This window comes from Elephantulus edwardii, unplaced genomic scaffold (genome assembly GCF_000299155.1).
Source record: "Elephantulus edwardii isolate Elephantulus edwardi_28Jun2011 unplaced genomic scaffold, EleEdw1.0 scaffold00279, whole genome shotgun sequence".
NCBI lineage: Eukaryota > Metazoa > Chordata > Mammalia > Macroscelidea > Macroscelididae > Elephantulus > Elephantulus edwardii.
In genome coordinates this window covers 2,690,720-2,708,756 of record NW_006400029.1, presented here as the reverse complement: position 1 = coordinate 2,708,756, position 18,037 = coordinate 2,690,720, and the positions used below count along the sequence as shown (strand labels likewise).

Below are 18,037 nucleotides of genomic sequence, written 5' to 3'. Positions count from 1 at the left end.
CAGGGAACCCAGCCTGCTGAGAACTCTCTACTGGTTGACTTTGATTACCTGTCCCAAGCAGGATTTGTGAACAGAATTCTTGTACGAGTAGAAGTGTCGAGTAGGTACATATTTTGTTCTGCATATCTTCACCAAAACCAAAATAAACATTAATACAAAACAAAACCTGCACCTACATGATCTAGAAAAAAACAAAGCCTCAAGACTCTTCTTTTTCCTCAATGCAATCATTTAGATCTCAATTCCCTTCTAAAATATGGCTCCATCTGCCTCACCTCCCCATTCCCAGAATTACCTCAAGATAACCTGCTCATCTATCTTCCTGCCAATGGAATGGAGTTCAAACTCGGCTTGGGGGTTTTTTGGTTGTTTTTTTTTTCCTCTCTTTTTTCTTTTTAAACTATGTGTGGGTTAAGGTCTACATCCTTATTAATCTCACCACCCAGCTTTCTTCTAACCAAGAACTTTTCATCCAATCTATCAATTCACCTCGTTGTGTCCGGCCTCCCCATAACAAACTGACTTTTGCAGAAGACATCACCCACCTCAGACTACTCAAAGTAGCAAGACAAATCAAAGGCTTCCATAACACCTCTTTGTGCCACTGTTACCTCTACCCAAATTTTCTGTAAAGCACTTACTACTATTGGAACTTCACAATTTGTAGACAATTACACACCAGTCTGTATTGATTCCTCTTTAAACATCTTTATTGAGATGATTCATGTATCATAAAATTCATTCATTTAAATGTACAGTTCAATGGTTTTTACTATATTCAGGGTTGTGCCCCATCAGTTTACTAACGTGAGAGCATTTCACTACCCTAAAATGAAACTCTGTACCCTTTAGGCATTAATCTCCAATCTGCCAATTTTCCCAATCTAGATATTCTCAAATTTACTTTCTATTTCTATGCATTGGACTATTCTATACAATTACTATAAATGGAATCATACACTACGTGGTCCCTTGTGATTGGGTTCTAACAGATAGCAAGGTACTAGCAAAGTTTATCCATGTGTCAGTTCTTCATTTCTTTATATTGGTAAGTGATATTCACTGTATGGATACACCACATTTTGTTCATATATTCATTGATGTATACTGCTGCTTAATTGTCAAGTGTCCATGTCTTGTTTTTCCTTAAAAAGAGCAAACAACTTGAGTACAGTTCCATACTATATTTCTGCTATAATAGCTAATAATGTCAGAATCAGGAAATATCCAAGAAGTCCTGAATGGAATATAACAACTGGCCAAAACTAGCTTTTAGAGGAATTATCTTCATCTGTCAGTTTGTTGTACAATGGTAGCTTTCATTTTGCTGTTGTGCCAAAATCTATGTCACAGAATTCAACTATCAGTAGGGTCACCTATAATGGGCAGGTTTCTGTGAAATTTCCAGACTAAGATCGCTCATTCACTCACTGCCATCAAATCCATTCCAACTCAGAGCAACCCACCACTGTGTCTGCCAATCTTTCTACACCAGGAGCCTCTGGTGGATTTGAACTGCTGGAGACATATGGCCTTTGGCTCAGCAGCACAACTTGTTACAGGCTAAGAAAGAGCAGGAAGAATCTAATTCCCAATAAGAAGGACTAGTGAATACCTTGTGAATAGCAGCAGAACAGGCCTTTAGGTTGTGTGGTATTAAAAACACAACTAGAGAGCTGCCTCCTGGAAGTAATGTTGTGGGACGAGTAAAGCTTTTTGGGGCACAACTTACAATGAGAAGACACAGCTGTAAATATCCATTAATAATCAAATATGTATGAAGTATAAATCTAGGAAAACTAAGTCATCAAAAATAAAATGAAACCTCTGGGGAAAAAAAAATATATATATTAGAGACATTAGTGAGATAAGTGGACTGGGATTAGCCATTCTGAACTAAGACAATCTTATGCTCTACTAGAGAGCTCTGGGGGCTTAGTAAGGGATTATGCTGTCAATCCAAAGGTAAATGGTTGGAATACACCAGCTGTCCTGCAGAAAAAAGATGAGAAATCTCCTTCCATGCAATTTACTGCCTCTGAAAACGCACTGGAGGGTCAGCTCTGAGTTTGTTCCAAGTCGATGACACTCAGCGACAACGAAATGGTCTACTAAGTTGGGAATGATCACTGAAGAGGAATAGTGGCAAAAAGAACATTTCAAGATCTGTGCTGTACAATGTTATCAGTGACAGCATAATATCCATACACTTACAAGGAAGACAAGTTAATAATCACTATTGTTCAAGTTTATGCAGCAACCATTAATATAAAAATTGAATTTGAGATTTTTTCCAACTTCTGCAGTCTGAAGACAATAAAACATGCAAACTAGATGAATCAATAATTAATGGCAACTGGAATTGCAAAAACAGGAAATAAAAAGAGTCATTAGTAATTGGACAAGATGCTCTTGGTGATGGAAACGATGCTGGTGATCTCGGAGTAGAGTTGTGTAAGACCAACAAAATCATTAGAAGTATCTTTTTAAACAACATAAATGGATTATACATGTGTATTTCTTCAGATAGAATACAAAGGAGTTAAATCGGCTATATCTGTGGAAAATATGGAAAGTGCAACATGATTAGCACAAGGCTGTCTACAGAACAGTTTCTCAATTGCTCATACGCAAGTTCAAACTATTGTAGAAGAAAATGAAAACATGTCCAAAGAGCCAAAGCACAACTTTGAGGATATCTCACCTGAATTTGGAGGCTTCTCAAGAACACAGCTGACTCGCTGAATACCAATGACCAGATGTGTTGCAGGAGATGTCAAGGACATCATACACAAAAAAAGTGAAAGGCCATTTAAAGTCAGGAAAGAAAAAGGCCAAAATAGATGTCAGAAAAGACTGTGAAGCTTGATCTAGCATTTAAATTAGCTAAAGTAGAAAAAATAAATAAAAGAGCAGAGCAGAAAATTTCAAAGAGCAGCTTGAAAAAATAAAATATAACAAAATGTGCAGAGATAAAACTAAAAAGAACATGTGCATCATTTTGCAAGCTGAAAGAACAGAAGAAAAAATTCAAGCCTGAGTTATAATACTGACAAATTCTACAGGTAAAATAATGAACAAAGCAGGAAAAACATCAAAAGAAGATGGAAAGGCTTTAAACATTATGAAAAAAGATATCATATGACACAGCAATCCCACTAAGTACACCTCCTATACAAATAAGAGCTGGGGCATGAATAAAGATGTATATCTGTTCATCACAGCATGATTCAAATAACAAAAAAGATGAAACAACTTAAGTGTCTATCAGTGGATGACTGGAAAGAAACTAAGATAATGTGGATAAACGGAACACAATGTGAAAGAATAATGATGAATCTGAGAAACATCTCACAATATGCATGAAAATAAGTCAATCACAAAAGGATAACTATTGCATGACATCAAAATGCACAGAAACATTCTCTGATGTTACAAAGAATGAAAGAGAGGAGGAGAGAAAAATCATTAACCAGGAAGTGGACAAATATTAACTCAGTAAAGGGACAGGAAATATACAGTAAGAGGGAGGTCAGCACATGACCAAGGCAAAGGAAAACATCAGGAGGTACTCAAGAGTAAAAGGTAACAATGATAAATACTATCATGGACACAATCTTCAATAATAGTAATGACAAACAATAATTTATGAATAACTACATAGGGAAATATGTAAGTTGAGTAGGCATGGGAAGGCATATCTAGAATGTTTTTGTTAAGGGCTGTCGATTCAGCTATGGTAAATGGCACCCTATGAACAAGGGCTCTGAACCCTGTCCTATCCTGAGCCAATCTCACTGTCTCTGACACACCAGACCCCATTGCCACAGTCACTATGTCAATCCATCTCATCCAGGGTCTTCCTCTTCTGCATTCACCCTCTACTTGTGATGTCCTTCTACAACATACACCAAATATGTAAGATGGAACTTCAAAATCCTTGCCTCCAGGGAGCAAACTGGTTTCACCCTCTCCAGACTGTTTGTTCTCTTGGCAGTCTATGGTATGTTCAGTACTTTTCTACATCACCACAACTCAAGGGCATCGATTCTTCTGTCATCTTTATTTACTGCCCACCCCCAGATGCATAGCAAGCAACTGAGAAGACCATGGCCTGGGATCAAGCACACTTCAGTCTCTAGATTGACAATGCTGTTCTTTAGCACTCTGGTGAGATCCTTGACAGTAGATTTTCTCCTATGCAACTCATCTTTTGATTTCCCAACTATAGGTGCCAAGAGTGTTGACTATGCACCTAAGCAAGATGAAATCATTAACAATCTCAATCCTTTCTCCATCAGTCATGACATGACACTACTGCCAAGTGGTCCAATGGTGAGGATCTTCGTTTTATTGGTGTTGAGATGCAATATATATTGAATACTTCAGTTTTAATCTTCTGCAACAAACACTTCAAGTCCACAATTTTGGAAAGCAAAGGTATGCCATCTGCCTAACGCAGTCTTCTTCCAATCCTGATGCCCTATTCTTCATAAAGTCCAGTCTCCTAAATGATCTGTTCTGTATGCAGATTGAAAAATTATGGAGACAGGGTACATCCCTGCCACACTTCTTTCTTAAGTTTGAACCATGTAGCATTCCCTTGTTCTGTATGAACAGCAGCTTCTTGTCTAGGTATAGCCTTCACATGAGCACAATCATGTGTTCTGGGATTCCCATTCTTCTTACTATTAGCCACAATTTGTTGTGATCCAAACAGCCAAATGCCTTTGCATAAATGATAAAACACAAATAGACATTCTTCTGGTGCTCACTCTTGCTTGAGATTAGGCAGAGAATATTCCTCCATATGTATCTGTATGTGCTATAAACATATGGCATACAGGAACAATGTTATACATACTACTTTACCATAACCAAGGGACCGAATTACTGAGCTTGGGGAATTACTATAATATCAGAGGGCATCGAGGTCACAATTGGCAAAATACAGCTCATAAAGACAACTATAGGGAGTAGTGGCTAGGATCTTAAAAGGGTCTAAGGAGTCACATAAGATCTCTTTGAGGTCCAGAGCAAAGAACAAAGAACATAATTTAGTCTAAAGGACCAAAGGAACCACAATATCTATCAGCCTGAGACCAGAAGAACTAGTTAGTGCCTAACTTATAATACCACTCTGATCAGGGCCACAATGGAAGGTCCTGCCCAGAGTGGGAGAGAAAAATACAGCAAAATTTAAAGTAATAAAAAGGCCAACTATTTGGTCTGGTAGCAACTAGGCTAACTCCTGAGACTTTAGCTCTCAGACATTCACACCTAGAAATGACCTTTCAGCCAGACAAATGAAGAGAGAACTAGAAAATGAACAGTAATACTAGTAAGAAATGTGTTCCTCAGAACAATCAACCATGTGAGACCAAAAGGGCACATCTGTCCAAAAACAAAGTTTAGTGGGCATGAAGGAAAAGGAAATATGAATGAATGGAAATGAAGAACACAGAGAGAAAACAGCAATAATGCCTTTATACCAAAGAGATTGCAAAACAAAGTGCATGTAAATTGTTGAACAGGAAACAAACTTCCTCTGCGCAAATATTTACCTAAGACAAGATAAATTGGAGTAGGTGTGGGGGACGGAGTTAGTAGTTAAGTTTCAATACAAAGTAAAATTAATTACAAAATAAATTTTTTTCTTTTGAACAAAATAAATTTTTAAAGTTAGAAGGAATACAGAGAGTCACTGTACAAAAAGTATCAATTGACATCTCACCACTTTAGGAAGTGTGTGAGTTAGAACATGATGGTAACACTGAGAAGAATGGGAATCCCAGAACACTTCTACTTAGACCAAGAAGCTGTTGTAAAACAAAGCAAGGGAACACTACATGGTTTAATATTAGAAGTGTACATCAGGATTGTATCCTTTGTCTGTATCTATTCAATCTGTATGCTGAGCAAATTATTCAAGAAGTTGGACTCCATGAAGAAAGATGAAGCATCAGGACTGGAAGAAGACATATCAAAAGGCTGTGCTATGCAAAGGACAGAACCTTGCTTGCTGAAAATGAGGAAGACTGAAGCACTTACTTCAGAAGATCAAAGTTTGCTTTCAGTATGGTTTGGGTCTCAACATCAAGAAGACAAAAATTCTCACCACTGGACTGGCCCTGTGGCCGCAGCCCCCTCCACACCTGGCTCAGCCCCCTGGAGTGGCTATGGAACACGTTAGGCAAGGTCTCATGAAATAAGTCAGAATGAGTTATACAGAAAAGCCTGATGCAATGACAAAAGATGAGTGGGTGGGAAAACTCAGTAACTTACATATTCAGCGAGCAGACATGAACCTCCTCATCATGAACCACCTTGTCACAGAGGGCTTTAAGGAGGCAGCGGAAAAATTCCGAATGGAGTTTGGGATTGAACCTAGTGTGGATCTTGAAACCTTTGACAAGCAAATCCAGATCCGAGAGACGATCCTCAAATGCCAGATCCAGGAGGTGAGCGCACTCATCAACAGCCTCCACCCAGAACTCATGGGCACGACCCGCTACCTATACTTCCACCTGCAGCAGCAGCAGCATCTAACTGAGCTGATCCGGCAGCAGGAGATGGAGGCGGCAATGAAATTGGCCCAGACACAGCTGGCTGAGCAGGGTGATGAGGGCAGGGAGGGCCTGACAGAGATGGCATGCACACTGGCCCTTCTGCCCTTCTACAGCCCCTAAGAGTCACCCTTCAGAGACCTGCTCAACATGATGCAGCAGCAGAAGGTGTGGAGTGAAGTTAACCAAGCTGTCTTGCATCATGAAAGCCATGAGTCAACCTCCAAGCTGACAAAGTTACTGAAACTACTGCTATGGACTCAGAATGAAGTGGACCAGAAGAATGTGAAGTATCTCAAGATGATGGACCTCAGCAAGGATATGACTAAGGAGCTCAAGTAGGGGGCCCTCTCGGCAGCCCACGCATGGCCACCACCCGGACCTTAGCCACCACTGGCCAGGAGATTCTGACTTCAGAGAGAGTGTCTCCCCTCTCACTTCGTTTGGAATCAGCACCTTTCTTGGCAGAGGATAACAGCCCTTTCCACACTGGGAACTGACTGTCGACTGTGCTTGTGGCATGTGGCCTGGGTGCCCCGGGTGCATCTCCTCCTCTAAGCTCTAAGGTCTGGCTGCCAGAGAGGACTTGGCACTGTGGGCTGTCCCAGGACACCAGCCTCCTGCAGCTCCCTCTTCAGGCTCTTGGAGAGCGCAGCTTTGCTGCCTTCTCCCTGTTAGGTAGAGGCAGTGTGTTCGCTTCTTTCTAAGGCTTGTCAGGATTACGTTTAAAGGGTTTTCCTTGCCCCTTTAGTTTTTGTTTGTTTTTTCCTAGGACAATATATACATTTGTAAGTTCCGATTCAAAGACTTCTTACCTGTGAGGGTCTTTAGTTAAGTTTATGTCCCTTTTGGTTTGGGATTGTGTGGCTTCTGGGGAGGGGTGTGTATGTGTGTATATGCGTGAAGGCTGGGCTGTGTGATTTTATTTTTTATGTATATTTTGGTGCTGTGTGTGAGAGCCCTGCCCGCCTTTTCTAACAGCATTGCTGAAAATAAAGGCTGCTCTGATTTCAAGAATGAAAAAAAAATTCTCACCACTAGACTGAACAGCAACATCATGACAGATGGAGAAAAGTTTAAACCTGTACACAATTCCATTTTACATGGATCCACAACCGATATCCTTGGTATCTACCAACAGTTAAGAGATCAGGAGATGTGTTGCATCGGGAAATTCTACAGTCAGGGACCTTTCCAAATTACTGAAGAACAATGATGCCAGTTTGAAGAGTAAGATGTGCCTAATTAAGGCCAGGGTCTTTTCAATCACTTGTTACGCATCTGAGAGTTCAACAATAAATAAGCATGACAGAAGAAGAACTGATGCCTTTGAGTTGTGGGATTGGAGAATATCCCATGCACTGTAAAAGAACCAAACTGGTAATTCTTGGAGAAAGTGGAGCCATAGTGTTCCTTGGAGGCAAGAACAGTAAAGCTTCATCTCACATAATTTGGGCATGTTGCCTAAAAGGGCGTATGCCTTAGAAAGGGACATCATACTAGGAAAGGTTAGCAAAAGAGAGGAAGACCCTCAACGAGATGGAATGATGCAGTGACTGCAGCAACAGGGTCAAGTGCGTCAGACAGACTAGGGCAGGGCTCAGATTTGTAGTTCACTGGGTTGTTATTTGACTCAATGGTACTAACAATAACAGAGAGAATGGTACAGTTACAAACCAAAATGTGTAAGAATGGGTGAATGAAATATTATTTAATGTGTAAACTTTCACTCAAATCATATTATAAGGGGAAGAAAAAATAAAAGAAAAAAAGAACTTATATTGTTGAAAGAAGCAGCGATGGATGCTATGACTAGAATGAAGCATCAGCAAAAAACAAAGCTCCCAGAATCGATGCATTACCAATTGAGATGTTTTAATATATAGATACAATGCTGGAGATTTTCACTAGTCTATGCCAAGACATTTGGAAGACAGCTGCCTGGCCAACTGATGAGAAAGCATCTGTATTTGTGCCCAAAGAAGACATCTGTTTCTAAAGAAAGATGATCCAACAGAATGCGTGCGGAAATTATCAAGCAGTATCATTATTACCATATGCCAAGTAAAATCTTGCTGACTATAATTCAAAATGGTTGCAACAGTCCAGGTACAGGAAACTGCCGAAATTCAAGCTAGAGTCAGAAGAGAATGTGGATTGAGGAACAGAATTGCGAATGTCAGCTGGATTTATGCTGAAGGCAGAGAGTATCAGAAAGACACTGAACTGTGTTTTATTTACTATGTATGCAAAGGCAGTAGATTATATGGATCATAATAAACTTGAGGCAACATTGCAAAGAATGGGAATTCCAGAACACTTAATTAAACTCATGTAGAGCATATATATAAACCAAGAGGCAATACAAACACAATTGAGGAATACTATATTGTTTTAAAATTAGAAAAGATATGTTTTTGGGTTATATCCTTTCACTATACTTGTTCAACCGACAGGGAGCTCTGGCAGCCTAGTGGACAGAGAGCTGTGCTGCCAAGCCAAAGGTGTAAATCCACCAGTTGCTGCTCTTTGTCTGAAAACCCACCAGAGGGTCAGCAATGAGTCAGTTCAGACTTGACAGCAATGGGTTTTTTATTTTTATTCCATCTGTATGCTGAGCAAAAAAGTCAAGAAAACGAGCTATAGTTCTCCTTCATATATGAAGAATGCAGTATCAGGACTGGAGGATCTCATTCCTAATCATACATTGCTAATAGGCAGACACAATCTTATTTAAGTAGGGGAATGTGAAATACTTGCTGATGAAAATCATAGACTACAGCTTTAGCAGAGATTATACCTTAATATAAACAAAAAAAATCCTCCCTGGACCATTATGGAAATCAACAGAACAGCAATTAAAGTTGTTAAGGGTTTAATTTTACTTGGATTCACAAGCAATGTTCATGGAAACAGCAGTAAGGAAATCAAAGGATGCCTTTCACTGGACAAGTCTGCTATAAAAGACCCTTTCTTTTAAAAAAAAAAAACCAAACCAAACCTGTGATTTTCTTGAAAGTCTACAGAAACGTTACATTTTCACTCACTCATTGTTGGATATTTTCCTTCCTGACACTAGCAGTCAGGAAATCAAAAGAAAAATTGAATTGGGAAAGTCTGCTGTCAGGGACCTCTCCAGAGTACTGAAAAGCAACAACGTCAGTCTAGAGACTAAGGTGCACCTTCTCCAGGCCATGGTCTTCATAATTACTTGCTATGCATCAGAGAGCCGGATAATGTCTATGGATGACAGAAGAATCATAGATGCCTTCGAGTTGTGGTGCTGGAGAAGAGTCTTAAACATATCATGGACTGCAAAGAAAACAAGTAAGTCTGTGTTCTCCTTGGAAGTTCTTGAAGATTTTGAAGTTCTGTCTCACATACATTGGGCACATGGCCAGGAGAGACCAGTCCTTGTAGAAGGACATCATGCTTGGAAGGGTGGAGGGAGAACACAGGAGAGGAAGACCACAGATGAGATGGATTGATTTGGGTCGATGTGTCGGAATTAGTGCAACTGGCTCAGGACTGGGCAGTGTTCAGAGGTGTTGTACTTAGGGCTGCTTGTGACTCGATGGCACATAACAACAACTACCACCCCCAGTTCACAGTTTTTAGTTTAGTTTTTTTTTTTTAAAACCGAACACCCCCCCCCAACAAAAAACCATTCATTGTTGCATAATTTCCTCACTCCCTCCTTGGCCCCCAGTCCACTTTGCTGTGCACCTCTTATTCTGGACTGTTGTCATACAAATAATGCCAGTCATATATTCCTTTTAAACACTTCTTTCATTCACCTGTTCCAATGCAGTGTTCATTATTTATCCTCTCTTTTCTTAGTTTCCCTCAACCCCCATGTAGTCCTGTTTTATAACAGTAGTGTTGAACAGTATTTGTTGTTTTGTGACTAAGATATTTCACTCAGCATAATGTCCTCCAGACTCATCCATGTTGTGTAATATTTCAGGAGTTCCATGTTTTTCAGTGTTGCACAGTATTCCATTGTGTGACTATACCACAGCTTCTCTATCCATTCATTTGTTGATGGTCACTGGGTTGCTTCCATTTCTTTGCTATTGTGAGTAATGCAGCAATAAGCATGGGTGCACATATATCTTTGAGTGGTAGCTCTGGTTTCTTTAGGGTATATGACCAGTAGTGGAATTGCTGGGTCAAATGGTATTCTATTTCCAACTTTTGGAGAAAGTGCCATACTGCCTTCCATAGTGGTTGCACCAAAAGGCCTTTTTAAAGTGTTAAAAAGTGAAGATGTCCCTTTGCGGGCTACAGTGTACCTGACCCAAAGGTTAATATTTTCAATCATCTTGCATGCTTGTGAAAGCCAGAGAATAAATAAAGAAGACTCTAGAAAAACTGATGAATTTGAATTTTGGAACTGGCAAAGACAGTTAAGCTTGGAAAGGTGGATGGTCAGCAAAAGACAGGAAGACCCTCAATGAGACAGAATGACAGGGTGGCTACAGCAACTGGCTCAAGTGTATCAGAGGCAATGAAGACGGCAGATGATAGGACAGCGTTCAGACCTGTTGTGCATAGGGTTATGAGTCGTACTTGACTCAACAGCACCTAACAACAACTGCCAAAGAATATTAACTATCACAGACTGCTAAAAGAATGAACAAATCCTTCTGGGAGGAAGTATAGTCAGGATGCTGTACCTCACTTAGAAGTGAGGATGGTGAGAATTTTGTCTCACAAAATTTGGATATTGTATTAGGAGGGGCATTTTATTAGGAGATTTATTAGCACCTTTATACGTAGCATCTGGAGAAGGGCAGCAAAACTAAGGAAAAACTCTCACTGCTCTCAATTTAGAACTGACAACTCCTAGCTATTCTCAAGTGAGTTTCTGGAGGCTGTAAATCCCATGGGAGGAGAATGTCCATCTTCTGTGAGATGGCTGGTGATTCCAACCGCCAGAGAGGCACCAGCTCCGGGTTAGCAGCACAACTTTGTACAGACCATACTGCCAGAGCTCTCTAGCAAAAGTAGTGGGCTAGTAAAAAGGAAGAAGATCCTCAGTGAGAAGAACTGACAAAATGACTACAATAATTAGCTCAAATGTAGCAAAAACTTCAAGGAGGACTGCACAGGACTAAGCAGTTTCATTCTACTGTACACAGCATTGCTATGAATCAGCATCAGCTCAGCGGCACCAGACACAACAACAATCAACCTAGGGCTCTTGGGTTAGACTAGATTTTTATTATTATTATTGCTAATAGTGCCCTTGGCCATTGTCAGATTTTCCATAGATAAGGCAGGGATAATATCACTTTCTCCAGAAAGGAAGTTATGTGTAAGTAACCGACTTCTTCCTTGATTACTGGTTGTTTCACAGATCTCCACAGCAGTCCTAATGCTGATGAGTCCTGTGCGAGGCAGGCTGCTTTGTGGTCCTTCATGCTTAACGGAAGTCATGGGAAATCAAGTCATCTTCCCCATCCTCTCTTGGTCTTTCCAGTGTCCACACATGTCTTGACTAGAAAGGCTCTAGGTCAGCATCCTCTAAACTGACCACCTTTCTCTTCCCACTCCTTTCCCCACCTCTACCCTTTCTTCTGCATCCTGGTCAAGACCAATGAACCAAAGATATACTTGAGGTCAATAATAATGACAAGAACTAAGGGGGCGGGGGGGGGGGAGTCAGTGTACTGCTCTGCCTCTTGAAACCACCATTCGAATTCTTCACAAAATAAGGATGCTGTGAAGGAAGTGGCAAACCAAAGTATCTGCTTGAAACATTTTGTTTCCTGAGAGAGGAGGTGGGGAATGGAGACTCTAGGACATTTGGTACTTGGATTCCATGGTGACCTATCCTAAGATGAAAAATGTTTGGTTTTGAATCAGATGACATCCTTCCATGTTACAAACTCTGAATACAATGTGTTAAACATGTACCCCAGAAAGCACACTGTGTTTTGATGCCCTTAGTATAAACTCACCATTAGCAAAGCCTGGAGTAGGAAAGTTAGGGCATGATATGAATATCCTCGAAGGGCTGTGAAAACAGATTTCCCTTAACTCAAACTGAAAACCTCTAGGAAATCCTTGGCTGCATGAGTCTGAGGCAGCCCTGGCACTGTAGTCCTGGAGCAGGTTTAGAGCAATACAATCAATGAGGAGACTACAGAAAAGTCATTCAGGCTTAGTCCACGACCTCTCTCAGTGATAGTGAAAGTGTTAACATTCACCAATCCCATCCTCCTTCTACAGAACTTCTCTTCACCCTCAGAGGCAATTAAAAGGAGAGCTAGGACCACACTTTAGTAATCTTCAAGGAAGCAGTCAGAAAGGACTGAGGAGAGGTCTGGGAGGCTGGTGTCATTTTCCATTTTGCTCTCAAGTCTAGGAACATAATGAGCACTAATGAATCTGTAATGTGCCCTTCCCACTTTCCCATATCTTTGTAACTCCCAACAAGCCAAAAGGTGTGACATTTTTGCTTACTGTGCGACTAACCTGGTATCTCTCACCATCATCTAAGCTAATAGTTCTGCTCAGATCAAGTTCTCAAGTTCTAAATCTTTGTATCTTCTGCCAGCCATGGGGCACTGGGTACGGTAGGGGAATAGGGCCCTGAGAAGGCTAAATCTACACACACCTTGGTATCCTTATGAGAAGAAAGACCTCAGTTCCTGAAAATCAAAACGCAAAACAGTTTCCAAAGACATTTTTAAGTGCCTGTATGAAACCTCAACATGCTGTAAGAAGAAATAGGTCAAACGAATGAGCAGGAGACATTCCCTGAACTAGATGGTTTAATAAGATTTATGCAGCACTGATGGTTACTTAGTCTTTGCTACTGATGTGGAGGAAAAGAAATACAGGTGTGATGTATGCTGACCTCAAATCACAGGTGTAAATATGCATGTGTGACTTGCACATTTAAGCTTAAATTTTAAACAACTTAGTGTTTGCTTCAGCAGCACATATACTAACATTGGAATGATACAGGGAAGATTAGCATGGCCCCTGTGCAAGTATGACAAGCAAATTCCTGAAGTGTTCCATATTTTTTAAATGATGCACACTGCACTGAAACAGATGACAAAGAGAACTGTTTAAATGGGATATATAATTGGGTATTATTGTCAACAGGAGTCCAGAACAAGGCTGCATAGTGGAGTGGACTTGGGGGAGGATTGCATAACAATGAAAGAATTACTTTTCAAGGAGAAGAGTGAATTGGGGGGAGGGGTGGGCAGGGAGAAAAGTACAACAATGAATGACTGGAAACCTGAGTCTCTGCAAACTTTCATTAAAATTAATTAAAAAAAATATAAACAACTTAAATTGACCAAGAATTTCTGTGGCATAAACAACTTCTAATCCTATCAGCCAGTCTTGTAGAAGGCTACTTTGTTTTGATATGTAGTGACAGAGACCCTAGTAAGAAACTGAATGGGTGACCCTGATTACTAACCTACAGTGTGCGTTTCCCTGATATGAGGACATGAGAAAGACACCAAGCTCAGACAAAACTCTTATCCTGCAATAGTAGAGGGACTAAATCGTGTAAAACCCAGGGCTTTTGCTCTTCTGACTAGGGACAGACAAAAGGCTATTTTGTCTAGTTTAGACTCTGAGCCTCTCCAAATACATGCTGCCCACCATCCCTTTCCTCAGACCCTATACAAGAGACAGGTAGGTACAGAGGATGAGTTTCTAGTCAAGCCTTCCTACTGAGACCATTCCTTTAAGCTACACACCTGAAGGTGAAGATCTTGACTTTCTGGACTAACTTTATACCCACCCCACAACCCCCGATTCTCCAAGTCTTCATGTGTATTCTCCAGGCCTTACTTGTGTGCTATGCCCTAACTACCAGGCAATAAACTTAAAATGAAATTGTCTCAGAATAAAATTCCAGGTGACCTCAGGATTTAGACTGGGAGTGAAAATTGGGTGAAGAGTAGTAGAAAAGAATGAGGTGCTCATGAACACGCTGTGTTTTAGGAATGGAAGATCCAGCCAGGTTATAAGCCTGCTTGAAATAAAGGTCTCAGGGCACGGCGGAAAAGAAGGAGTTAAGTTTGTAATGTGGGAAACAGAATGGAGCCAATAAAGCCCCCGAGACTATGAATGCAGGCCTCTCATGCCACATGCACAAACACACCTGAAAAATGTGTTCTGAAATACCATTTCACCAGCCCTCCCACAAGAGCCAATTTGGTCTGGAAGTTATCCACCCTCAAACCCCACAACTTAACATGAACCCAGTGAAGTATAACAACATATTTGTACAGCACTTTACATTTACCATGTGTCTGCATATATACTGTCTTGGGATTTTTAAGCATCTTTGTAAACAATATAAATAATGGCCAGTATTTATAGCATACTTGCTATATCCCATAGAAGTGGGTAAACCTTTTAATAGAGGCTATCTCGTTTATTCCTCAAAGTAATCCTAAGGTTGATAGTATTATTTCTACCTTATGGATAAGGAAAGATTACTATGTCCCAAAACCCAAAATCAAACACAGTGCCCACTGAGTCAATTCCAACTCACTGTGACCTTTTGAGTTCAAGGGCAGATTGCCTCGTGTTTCTCCTCCAGGGCAGCTGGTGGATTCAAACCACACTTGTTGTCTTACTGGCCCAAGACTTAGTCCATTATGTTACCAGGGCCCTAAGAGCCCTACCTTGTACTGTTAGGTAGGTCCTGTTATGCTCATTTTATAAAGAGAAACCTGAGGCACTCTGAGGCATAATAATGCACACCTGGTAAGTAAATGGCAGGGTTTTGCTTTAAATCTGGGAAAATTTGTATTTCTAGAATTACCCTCACCTAGCCCCCATCCCTAACGTGATGAAATGCAGCCTCTATGTACTCCTTTGAGGCAAGGATGATGAAACCTCATGTCACCTACTTGTGGGCATGTTTATCAGGAGGGGCCGGCCAGTCCTGGGAGTCATGCTAGGAAAGGTGGAGGGTTAGAGAAAGAGAGGAAGATCCTCAACAAGATGGACAGACACAGTGACTGGAACAATGGGCATGTCAGAGCTGGTGAGCGTGGATGGCACAGGATAGCACAGAGTTCAGATTTACTGGTCACAGGGTCACTATGAGTCGTAGTCAACTCCATGGCACCTAACACCGCCACCTTCTCTATGTCTTTGCAATTCTTCACTTCCCAAAAGTGGCCTGAATCATTTTGCTCAGCCCATTGATTCTGATGGCACCCACATCTCCTACCTCCTTGGACAGGAGCCCAACGCTTGTTGTTTAACCCTATTCTCCTCCTCTCATACCTTCAATGCCCTCGATCCCACAGCTCATAAGGCAGCCACTGTCTCATGATATATGGTGGCGCCCTGGCAGTGGAGTGTACACTGGCTTGCTCACAGAAAGGCTGAATCCATCAATGGCCCCAAGAAAAAAAGACGAGCCAGTCTCTTCTCCTCAGATTTACCCAGTGAGCTTGGGTTTCCCCCCTTATACCATGGCAGTTTTAACTTACAGTTCAACCATGCTCACTGACAGGTCTGACTGTCCATACCTGGCAGGTGAAGAAATGGGGTGAGTGGTGTGCTGTGGCAATAGGTGAATCAAAATGAAAAATAATACCCTATTTTGTATAGTGGAAGTCTTGGGTTTCTAAAATTTTTATTTTATATTGGTTTGCTTACAAAGTTAATATACATTGTGCTTCATACTATTCTTTATTCACATTGTATTTCATATGATTATTTTAATTCATTATGCTTTATTAAATTAATCACCACTGAACTATGTCCACCATTACCCTGTCTTTTCAGGTCCCCACTGGATCTTTCTCCTTTCCTTTACCCGCTCCTTCCACCCACTAAACTGTGCAACTCTGTGATTTTGCCCCTATCCATCCACTGAGCTCCCCTCTGGAGCTCAATCCTTGAATCACTCACCTGACACGTCTCTTCTCAAACTCCTCACTCTATAGTTTACAGTTGATGACCCCACCCCCCGCCCCTCGGATCCCCATACACGTTTTACTATTTAGCCTTCTGTTTTTACAATAATGGTCTTACGCAGTATTGGTCTTTATGAGACTGAGTTCGTTTACTCAGCATAATGCTCTCTAGTCTCTCCCACATCAGACAGTATATTTTTTATATCATTGCTCCTAAGTGCTGCATAGTATTTCATTGTGTGAATGTACTGCAATTTCTCAATCTGTTCAGTTGTAGTTGGACATTCGGGCTGTTTCTGTATCCTTGGGATGGTGATTAATGCTGCTATGAATATTGGTATAATAATCTCCGTGGGTGTTTCTGTTCTAATTCCCTTGGGGTCTATTCCTAGAAGTGGAATAGCTGGGTCATGCAGAGTTTCCATGTTAAGTTTTGTTTTTTTTTCTAGGAAATGCCAAACTGCCTTCCAGAGTGGCTGGCTGTACCGTTTTACAGTCCCACCAACAGTGTATGGCAGTTCCCACTGCTCCACATCCTCTCCAACATTTATTGCTTGCTACTCTGCTGTATTTTGCCATTGTTACACAGGAGAGCCCTTTCTATTCACAAAGCATGTAAGGTCATGGAATCCATTTCGTTTATTTAAAGGTGAAATAATGGAAGAAGAGAAGTTTCACAAAACAGGAATCAGCAGTGGCTCCAGACACTGAGTCTAGATCCTGGATCCTTCCACAGGGTCTTCCCACATAGCATGCATTCATAAAGCACTGTCACAGCCATGGTTAGACAGTGAGGAGACCCATCCAGGTACCCACAGCTCTGCCTCAGCCAGAGACAGACAGCACAGCCCCTCCCTCTCTGACTCAGGAGCTCAATCCCCGAATCACCTGACACCTCTCTTCACAAACTCTTCACCCTAGATTACAGTTTACAGCTGATGACCCCTGATGACCCCTTTTTGACTCCACTGAGAAGATTAAGAACATTATGCAAAGGTGCTGGCCAAAGTTCCTGTCTAAGCTGCCTCTACTGAAAAGTCCTAGCTCTCAAACCCTGACTGACCTCTCCAACGGGTACTCTGAATTCCATCCCCTTACACTCTCCGAGACAGCCTCAGAGTATTGCTTCCTTTTTCTCCAGAACCTGGAGCTTCTCAAAAGCCCCTCCTAGCCTTTCTAATCTTCTGTTCCCAATTCTTCAGCCAAGCAAATAACTACTGCTTCTTATATTTTTCCAAGAAGTAATCATTTCTATCACTTCCCTAGACCTCAAAACTCATTCCTCCTCTCAGATTCCTCTAACTGCATCCTTTACCCTATCATAAGTGTGTTTTTCTCTGGATTTAACACATTTTCATGGCTTTATCTTGTCCTTGTTGTCAGGTTGATCCAAAAGCATTTGTCTTATTGACTCTTTAAGGCCAGGGATGTTGTCATCTATATTTCTGTACTCCAAAAGGTTTATTACTTGAATTACTGCCCCCAGAAAAATCTGGACATTAATCATAAGCAAGATGCCCCAGGGTAGAAATTTGTCACTTCTATTAAAACCTT

The 18,037-nt window shown here is 41.0% G+C and overlaps 1 protein-coding gene and 1 pseudogene across 9 annotated transcripts in view; one reads left to right on the top strand and one right to left on the bottom strand.

Annotated features, from left to right (window-relative positions):
• FGFR1 (fibroblast growth factor receptor 1) overlaps positions 1-18,037 on the bottom strand; it is a 67,978-nt gene that overhangs the window by 17,944 nt on the left and 31,997 nt on the right. The gene's annotated exons all lie outside the window — the stretch shown is intronic.
• Positions 6,219-6,908, top strand: LOC102843229 (annotated as a pseudogene).